This window comes from Alligator sinensis, unplaced genomic scaffold (genome assembly GCF_000455745.1).
Source record: "Alligator sinensis unplaced genomic scaffold, ASM45574v1 scaffold117_1, whole genome shotgun sequence".
Classification (NCBI taxonomy): domain Eukaryota; kingdom Metazoa; phylum Chordata; order Crocodylia; family Alligatoridae; genus Alligator; species Alligator sinensis.
This window is the reverse complement of record NW_005841855.1, coordinates 1,837,638-1,844,875: the sequence shown is the minus strand read 5'-3', so window position 1 is coordinate 1,844,875 and position 7,238 is coordinate 1,837,638.

Sequence of the window (7,238 nt, the reverse complement as noted above, 5' to 3'; positions counted from 1 at the left end):
GGGAGGGGGAGGGCATTGGTATTCTCCAGCCACAAAACAATGTAGAAAAATAATCCAAAATGATCTCAAGAGTGAGAAAAATATAGCAATGACTATTCCTGAGCCAGGCACTTTTATCTGTTTAAACCCCTCCTTTTCACAGAAATGTCCCACAAGGAACAGTCCCCCTGTTTCCAGCTTATCTTTTTAACAGCAGTCTTGCACTTCCCCAGCACCTGGTTTTTACTGTGCTATGGTCCAGCAGCTCTTGTTATTCACTGTGAGGATTTTTTTGTGGAAAAATAAGCATGGATTGCCAAAAGCAGGTCTGGGGGTGGGGGCAGGAAAGGGGAAATACTGGGAAAATTCAGAATAGGGCTGGTAAGAAATCTGGAGCAGGAACAACACATGGATTTTTGCAGCTTACAAGCTCATTTGCTAGATGAAACCAGTTTAACTGGCTCTTGCCCAAAGGCAAACACCAGGAGGCTTCTGACTTCATGCTGCCCTTCAGGGACGTGCCTGGGTAAACCAGACTTTTTAAAATATGTGCCTGGCATGACCGTGCTCTTTGACGCCAGCTTCATGTCTTTATGTTCATCTAGCATCAATTAAAAATGCTTCCGTCCTGTTCTTTGTCTGATAGAGCAATATTTGCTTTCCTCCATAACTCCTTAGATTACCTTGCCTTAGCTTTTACAACAGCAGAAAGTTAGCATTTCTGCATTTGCCTCTAGCATGGCAGAGTAAGGGAATCCATTTTGCTTTCATGCTTCTCCCCTTGCTGCTTCCACACGGAAGCAAAGGTATTTGATGTGTTGGTTGTCTTGGAGAGGTGATGTACAGGGCTAATACTATTGTTAATTTGCAGTGTTTCAATAGCATTGGCTTTTCCCCCAGGATTTCAATTGAATGGAAGCGTTGCCGGGTTAATATAGTGCTGTAGATCTGAACTGTATTTAGTGTTCTTGTCTGTCTGTCTTTTTTTATTACAGTGGCCTCATTTTTTTTATCAGCAAGACCCAGTGAAGCAGACTTTATGGTGTAATAATTCTGCATGTTTTGGTTATAAATATCCTGAAGCAAAGTTAAGGTTATTTCATGTAACTATCGAAGTAACACCCTCTTCTGCTTCACAAGGGAACATTTTGTGCATAAAAGCTCATCAGTGTGCAGTAAAAGGCTTTGGTTCTAATAAATACTGTGCACATTCTGTTATGACATTGGCTGATGACTTTGGTAAAACAGATAGCATCTGGTTGAGACATGAAGATGCATATTGCTAGGTATTATTTAGGGAGGTTCATCAGTTTGGTGCACAGTAAAACACATAGGAAGATAAAATGTCTTGCCCTTTACCTTGTGAAATACCTCTCTTGGTTTTGAAAATACCCAGCATCTTCCCAACAAGCCATTTGTGCTTTTCCTTTCTTAAAGAAAGGAAAAATCAATTCTTTTCATGATGACATCACAGACAATTAGGAAAGGTCATTTACAATATCACACTTAAAAATGGTGGCGGGGGTGTTTGAACTAAAGCTCGTTGAATGAGCTTTAGTTCAAGCACCCTGCCACCATTTTTAAGCACAAGGACACTGATACACAAGATGCAGAGACATTTTAATTAGAGCACCTCAGATCCACTCTAATGAAGGTGCCAAACCCCACCCCACCGAAGCACATGTAAAAGCGCCGTCCAATGTGAGGTACTAAAGAAATGTGCATTAGATTGCCCTAATACGCAGTAATGAACGTGGACAGTTTTTAATTAATGGTTAATACACAGTGCCCTATTTTATTGCGCATTAGAGTAATCACACTTTTTAACATGACATTTTAATGTGCAGTAAAATAGGCTAATGCACATTAAAGCACACATATAGACATGCCCAGTATGGCACATACTCAGAATAGAGGGCACCACGGCTTTTGCAGTAAATGTAACTACTACCATTGTTGTGTATAGATCAGGATTGCACTGAGTACCTACTTCCAGCAAGCTTTTAGAACAGTCTGAAAAGCTGGAGGGCTGCTCTCTTTTTATTGCTCCGTGTAAGGACACACTGATCTGAGCACTCAATAGCATGTTTTATTTATAAGAAATTTGGTACAGTTATTTTTTTAAAAATGCCAGGATTAAAATTAAACATCCTTGACTATTCAACATGAAAATGTAACAGCTTATTCAGGTATGTATACACTGGGTACTCATGTAATCAGTTTCTCCTTACTAGCTTGATCATGTACTTCAAATAGGCAGAGCTCTCCTGGGAAGGTTTGCCTGCTTAAATTGTGCTAACTCTAACCATGTTTGACTTTGGCCAGAACAATTTGGCTAGGAAAAATTTATTGTAGCTTCCAGATCAAAGTTTGCAGGCTTTAATAAATAACAAGAGGGCAGAAACTGATCTCCTAGGCTGTAACAAATATTAGGGCATCATCTGCATATGACAGCACCCTGTGTTCATTATCTTCTACCTTTAATGCTTTTTATATCACCCTTATTCCTTATAGCTGTAGTCAGATATTCAAAAAAAATATTTTCTGAGTTATGTGATGAATTTGACCTTCTGAAAACAATTGAATAGCAATCAAGTCTTAGAAAATCAGTTTGGACCTAAGGCTTTAGGTGCAGCAAATACTCTAGATATATTATTTTTTTGCCTTGAAATGTTTTTTGCCTTAAAATGTTTGCTTCTCTTCCCCATTGTGTCATCACTCTATGAATATACAATATCACATAACAGATCTAATACAGACTGAGTATGACTGAGGTGGAATGAAGACCTAGGTATCCAGATGACAGAATCCCAGTGGAAATCAGCAATTCACAATATCTGAGCATTCACAACTGATCTGAGACTTGGTTTTATTTAACAAAAGATCAGTTTCTATCTGTATTGGGCTCCCGCTGAACTTAAAAATTAAACATACTGTCAGTAGATACATGTTAGAGATGTGATACATTGCAAATAGTATTTGGTCATATGCTTTGGTCAATTTTATCAATTTTTTGTTGCAAGGGAAGTATAACTAAAGTTAACATGGTTTGGAACACAGCACTGATACCTTTGGCAAATACTTGTGTATTGTGGGTATATCCCTAAGAAATTCAAACAGAATCCTTCCCAGATTGTGCTCTTACAGAGGGCCTTATTGTATTAGATTGGAATTAGAGGATTATATTACTGCATTGGAAAAGTAGGATATCTTCAAAGGTGTGATGAGATGGCATGGATTGCATCTATGGAGAGAGGCATGTTTAGCAGACTTACCTGCTTTGAAAAGTTTAGTGTAGTTTGGGATGGTTCTCAGAATATTTTAGCAATTAAAATATTAGGCCTTGTACACTCCCCTTTTCTCCTTCTGTTCCTTCCTCTTCCTTCTCCCCTTTTTTGTTTTTTTTTCATTTTGCCCTTTATTATTTGTTGTTTGTGAAAGATATATGCATAGTTCACATATAACTGATGAGACATATATTTCTGACTTTTATCTTGCATTTAAAAAAACACAAACCCAAAAGTTTGTAGCCTTTGATTTTCAGGTATTCTGTGAATAGTTTTGGTTAACTGTAACATGCACTGTCACTTGTTGTTTGGTGTTTGGGATTGTATTGGATTTGTAAAGCGAATAATTTTGCCTCTTGGAACTAGTACCTGATGAACCTGCTTATCTAAAGTTAGACAAAACCTCAGAGTAGATTCACTTCAGAAATTTTCCAACAAAACAATGTTTCATCAGCAAAAGCCAAATCACTGAGCCCAAAATGTGAAAGACTGCAGGTTTGGCAAACGTTTACTGTATCAATGTGACAGACCGATGTCTGGGGACACATCTGTACCGGGTTCCCTGACTTTTGTCCAGACCCTGTAAGCGTCAGATGCCCAGCTCAAGGGCAGCCTGTTGGTGGGTTTGCCATTGTGTCATAGATCCTGAAGTTCATGGTTCTACACACTAGCTCCCTAGGGCAGTTCTCCAGTTGGTCTTTTCTGAAGACCTTACAGGTACCAGCACTCTGTCACCACCTGTCACATCTGCCACTGACCCAGGGCCCCCAGAAACCTGGAGATCCCAACCTCAAGGGAGTCTGCCAGATAGGATCCTGGTTTATAGGATCAAGCTCCAAGTTTCTGGACTAGGCAACCATGCCACAGCAAGGCTTCCTGCCTCTATTTCCAGCTGGAGGTAAAGTTCTCAGTGTTTCTAGGCTCTCACCTGCAGGGCCAGGATGCCAGAATCTGGAAGTCCTCCGATGGGCTCCTAGAAGCCACGGCTCTGAGACAGCCCACATAGCAGGGCAGTTCAGGTGCGTCTGGTCCTGAGAGCTCCCACAGCCTCATTCTTACCAGTTCCACTCAAGCTGTGGGCTCTGGGAAGTATATTTTGTCTAAAGAAACACCTTTTCTTTGTGTTCCAAAAATGAAACTTTTCAGAATCTCCAATTCATGGGAAATTTTTGCAACTGTTTGCTCTCAATCCAATTTGAACTGAAACCAAATTCGAAAACACCCGTGAAATTTCCCATGAACCAGAAGGCCTGCTTCTTTGGCCAGCACTGCCTCAGAAGATGAACACTGTGGAATTAAATGCTTAATCAGATGCAGCAATGGCCTGTTCAGCCTATGTCTAGTGGGAAACCCTGGATGATATTGGTAGTTGAGCTTGTTGTAGCTGTGCATACTTTTTCCAAAATACACATTTTCTTTTTGTTTTGGGTACTGCAAGAAGCTGACATTAAGCTCAAGAGCTCATCTATTAGTGACTGAATGTTGTGGAAAAAAGGAGTTTCAGTTGCCCACCAAGTCGCAGCTTAAGGAAGTGCCTGTGTAGATCCACCTGCCACATCTGCCTTTGACCCACAGACCGTGGACTCTTGAAGACCCTTGATGGGCAACTGAAGCCCTGTCTCTACCACAAACCTACCTGCCACAAACCTACCTGCCAGGAACACAGGATCTATCTAAAAAAAGAGAGTTACTTCACACATAATAAGTATTAATGCCTAAAATTAATGGAAGGACCCCCTGGCAAAACAAAAGGCGCTTAGGGTAGGTTTGTAAGGGGACTTAGCTAGGGTAATGCAGAGAGGAATCTACCGCCCCCCAAAGCTGGGGGCCTAAACTGAACTGGGGAGAGTTAGGCTGCTAGGGTCTGCCTTCACAGCACTTAGCATACCTGGAGCCAGGAGTGGACACTAGATAACATAGTGCAGTATTAGAGTGCTTGGAGCCAAATTAATGCTAGGGAGCAGACCTAGCATCCAATGGTGGCAGGCAGAACACCTCTGGGTGCTATTGGGCTGGAAAGGGAGCTGAGGGAGCCTGTTTAGCCACAACATTTGTCACTCTTGTGCCCTTTTTACTTGGCCACACAAGATGGTGCTTGCATTTAACTTGCAGTCTTCTTTGCGTTTCCCAATCTAAATACTTTGCAGTGTGAGCGGCAGCATACTGTGCTCCAGTTCCGGGCTTCCTTTCTGTGTGTGTTGGGCATCCTGGCCATTCCCTAACCTGCTACCTGATGTTTGCAGCTCTCCCATCCTCCTTTTGGCACCTGGGGTATTGCCCCACCTGCACCTTTTGATTTTAAGTTCCCGAGGACAAGGACCTGGACTGCTTATTTGTTTCCAAATTCCCACATTCTCTTGTATTCCTCTATGATTAAACATCATCCACTCCCCCAGAAACCAATCATAGTATGTGGTTGCAGGAGAAAAGCATCAGCCACTGTAGGAGCAGAAGACTGAGTTGTAGGGACACATGTAGCAACTAGTGACAGTTGAAGTTGGGCCAATTCATAATGATGCCCTCTGTGTACAGAAAGTCACCTCGCTGCAGGGTTGGACGGCCTGTTCTTTGGTGACATTCAAAACTCAGCTGCAAAGAGAGGGAGCTGCTTCCACTTTTCTTCCCAATTTACCTGTGTATAACTGAGTAGAGCCCTGGGACAAAAATGGGGGTGACAATATACAAAATACCTTTTGCTGTTCAAGCAGAGCAACAGCTTTGAAGGAAGCACAAGATTGGGGGCCCTCATTCAGAGCTGGTATGACCATATCTAGAACAGCTGAATTGATTAGCCAATACATAAAAGCTTGCACTGCCTCTTGGGAGTATTGCAAAATGCAAACATTGATGGATAGAGCCATAAACCATGGTTAGGGGGCCAGCTGCCTGAATGACTCCTCCCCAAGCATGCCACTGGTCTGCCAGCCTTGACCTTCTGTTGACTTTTATACCCATTTATTTTCTCAATTTGTAGTGGCTGTTATTTATGTTGCATTTCTAGTGCAGCTGGGTGAGAGCAGAATCGGGGGTGGGAGAGGAATTGATTGCAATGTAGGGAATTGATTTACCTGCGAGGCTGAGAGCCTTTTCATGCTGACAATAGTCAATACGTCATGCACCTGTTCCAATACTTTAGATGCCTAATTTAGAACTCCAGGTTTTGAGCTGTGCTCAGCTGACATACCTTACAGCTGGGGAAAGTGGAGAGAAAAGTGGTGTTTAGACACCCTTCCCCACCTTAATCTTTGGCTAGAAGGGGCCAAATCAAATTAAAGCAGGAAAGCTCCAGTGGCATGAGTGCCTATGCAGCTTGGAGCCAAAGTAGCTGACTCTGTCTCCCAAGGATTCCCTACTGGTGGAGAATCTTAGCTGCCTCTTTGAGGCTTCAGCCATGCCAAGAAGCCAAGTCATAGGTGAAGGTCCTGCCTTGGGCAATTTTCATCCTTCTCTTTAGAATCAGCGGGTGGCTGAAGTAACGGGTATAGTGTATTTTCAAGTGTATCCGAAGATAGCAGATAAGACCACCTGGTATAAAAATGTAGCACCATCTGAGACCCTGATTCCTGACCCAGCAGCAACTGCCTTTGCCAAAACTAACAAGTGATACCACTTTTAGCCATGACCCTTTGTTTCAAATTCCTTTTTCCCACCCTTTCTCTCGCACCATACCCACCTGCAACGGAGCTAATGGGTCAAAGCAAGCCAGTGACAATATTTCAGAAGTATAAACAAATTCAGCACACTGGCGGCTGAAGGGCCATAGGCAGACTTGATCTCTAAAGGCCTTTGGGCACCTAATCCCCACTGAAATCACTTACACAAATAACTTATCTGAATAATTTTGAGGATCTCAGCCTCCGTGAACGTATTGTTTCCCACAGCTCCTCAGATCTGCCCCACACTGGTCTAACTTTCCGGACTGCTGAGTGGGTTTGGGTGAAGTTCTGGACTTGAGACTCCTATTGATACTTT